This window comes from Macrobrachium rosenbergii, chromosome 56, assembly GCF_040412425.1.
Source record: "Macrobrachium rosenbergii isolate ZJJX-2024 chromosome 56, ASM4041242v1, whole genome shotgun sequence".
Lineage (NCBI taxonomy): Eukaryota > Metazoa > Arthropoda > Malacostraca > Decapoda > Palaemonidae > Macrobrachium > Macrobrachium rosenbergii.
In genome coordinates, this window is record NC_089796.1 from 1,045,001 (window position 1) to 1,048,159 (window position 3,159).

General features: G+C 43.5%; 1 protein-coding gene across 2 annotated transcripts in view; it reads right to left on the minus strand.

The window, feature by feature from the left end:
• Window positions 1-2,940, minus strand: part of LOC136836096 (leucine-rich repeat-containing protein 15-like) — a 372,814-nt gene extending 369,874 nt beyond the window's left edge. Inside the window, exon 1 of one of the 2 annotated variants that reach the window (XM_067100065.1) lies at window positions 2,569-2,940. The gene's annotated coding sequence lies outside the window, so the exon portion shown is untranslated. Of the gene's footprint in view, window positions 1-2,135 lie in introns of both variants that reach the window. The other variant, XM_067100063.1, reaches the window with a different exon arrangement.
• Between the last annotated feature and the right edge of the window lie 219 nt (window positions 2,941-3,159).

Here is a 3,159-nt window from a genome sequence, read left to right on the forward strand (position 1 = left end):
ATCTTTCTCAATACTCTGAGCACAGAACCCACTTTCTTATCCCCAAAAGAACATTCACCCATCGCCAAAAGAACATTCACCCATACATGTATGCTACCGAAACATTAGACATTATCCAACAGGTGCTAAAACTCACAGGCAGCGCAATGGAGCGGTCACGGGGAAACAACAACAGCGCACTGAAGTCCGAAGTGTTGGTACAAGACTAATTTTCTTGAAACCAGCTAGATTAGCTCGAGGTCCCCCCTGGGGTGCCGTGGCTGCTGTGCTATTCTTACAGGTACAGACTCAGTAAGTTGTCTGATGGAAGGGGCTACAGTAGAGTAAGTTGTTCCTTGTAGGCACCGTCTGTATTTTTCATTTGACACGTTGCGATTGCTATTTAACCCTCTAGCTAATTGAACGCCGTGACGTCAGCTGGTTCAGCATATACAGAACACAAACACGACAGATTACACCAGAAAGAACCAGGAACGCCGTGACGTCATCAGGTACAGCATATACAAAACAAGAACTCGACAGATTACACCAGACAGAACCAGGAACACTGTGAATTCATCAGCAACAGGTTATACCAAACAGGAACACGCCAGAAGCACGAACGCCGTGACGTCACCTGGTACACAATATACTAAACCGAAAGATTGATTGATTGATGGATTTATGGGTACTAAAACTGGCGCTGCAACATCTACGTCACTGGCGCCGCCAAACCGGCAGAATATACCAAAGACAGAAAGACGAACCTCGTGACGTCATCTGGTACAGAATATCCCAAACAGAAACACGAACGCCGTGACGTCATCAGGTGCAGGATATCCAAAAGCAGAAACATGAATGCCGTGACGTCATCAGGTACAGAACTTACCAAAAGCAGAAACACAAATGCCGTGACGTCAGCTGGTAACAAACAAAAACAATGAAAACAACACACACACAAACACAAAACACCAAAATGGTAAATCCGAACGCCGTGACGTCACCAGGTACAGAACATAACCAAAAGCAGAAACACAAACGCCGTGACGTCAGCTGGTACCCAACAAAAACATCACAACCACGCACGAAAGCACCGAAATGGTAAATCCCACAACCCAAAAACATATACTACAACCGCTTAGAGGGCTGAGCAGAGGCAGTGCGGACGAAGCAATAAAAATCCTTACAAGACATAGCCGAGCCGATTGGGCGTAACTCATGGGGTCCTCCGCTTCCAATTAGGATAACTAGAATGGGCTGGGCACAGGGTTAAACGGCGCCTTACGACAAGCTTAACCTAATAAAATGCGTGGAGCAACCCCCTGTGGACTAGTTTGCATTTACCCTATATTTATATGGCTATATGCGTATTATGGACACGCCCACAAATATATATCACGCATGTATTTATTCATGGATATATTAATGCACATGTAGACGTTAACATAGTTTATAAATGCGTTCATGCTTTACACACTTATACTAGTCCATGTACACAATTAATACACACAGTTCATACATGCATGCATATTTGTCCATGTATATATATAACGCAGAAGTAGACACTCCCCACATAGTTTATACATGCATACATGTATTACGAATGTATACTAATCCGAGTACATATAACGAACGCGTAGACATTTAAACATATAATTTATATATTATACCTGTATTACATATATATATATATATATATATATATATATATATATATATACATATATATACATACACACACACAGCCAATGTATACATACATGCTCACACGTAAACAAAACAATACGAAACAAATTCCTGCACACACAGATATACATAATACACACATAAATACAAGTAAATACATATACACTGCGCGCTTATATTTGTACATGCGAACAGAACAATCAGAAAAAAAATCGCGCACTTTTGTCAAAGTTATAAATAAAAAAAGAAAAAAGTAAGGGAATATGATTAATATACAATAATCCACTTTTTTCAAATTGATCAATATCAAAGGCAGCCATAACCAAAAAAATAAATAGATAAATAAATAAATAAACTAAGAGAATGCGATTAATGATAAATAAAAAAAAAAACATTGCATAAACGTGTAAGTGTGATCCCCAGCACCTCGCAATCTCGAACTGCAATCTTCAATTGCAACGAATCCTTACCTGCACAGGTTGAATCCTTGATGATGACTCACAGATAAAAAAAAAAGGATGCAGTCGTGTGTAGGAGGAGAAGGATTCTTCTTCTTCTTCTTCTTCTTCTTCTTCTTCTTTTAAAAACTTTTGGAAGTCCTTTGGAAGATGCGACTCACCCACGACGGGCGTTCTTCCTCAAGGGGAGAGGAGGAGGAGGAGGGGGAGGGGGAGGAGGAGGAGGAGGAGGAGGAGGGAGAGGAGGAGGGAGAGGAGGAGGAGGTTGATGTTGAGGATTGGGCTTATACCATTCCCCTATGGCCTGACATGTTATCTCCCACCCAGTTGGTCCACTTGAGATCGAACGAGCAGTAATATTTTAATGACAGCAACAATACACTTCTATAAGAATTATTACAACTCCTTTCACACACTGAAATGCAAACAGGCAACAAACCCTCACCTGTACAAAGTCCGACTGACAATCTCCCCCCTCAAGGACTGACTGGAGGAGGTTTTAGGGAGAGAAGAAGTTTGTTCGATCTACGCGCTCGCGAGTAAAAACAATCCGCCTTTATATCAAAACGAGAACAAAAAACTATTATCATCAAACGCTTCGGCGGTAATTAACACCTCGAAACAAGGATACCACACGGCCTTCACTTCACTGGCGTTCCGGGACGGCCTGCGAGAAGGCTGCTGACGATGTCATCGTCGCCTGTTTCACTTTTGGAAAGAAGGACGTCGTCTGGAGAAGTAGAAGGCTTTACTATGGAGACGCGGGCCGGAGCGATTGTAAACCACACGTTCACCGAACGAAGGCCAGAGGCACACTAAGGCTGGTGCTAGGTAGAGGTTGGTGAGTAGTGGTGGTGGTGGTGGTTCTGGGCTTGGGCTGGACCCTCTGGACCCTCTGGAACTGGTCCAGGAGGACGCAAGGAAGGATGAGGTGCCACGAGACCGCCTCTACCTCCTCCACCACCACCAGGGGCGCCTCCTCCTCCTCCTGGCCTACTCGCCGAGAAGTGCTCAGGAGCTCAACTTCAGAAGACAC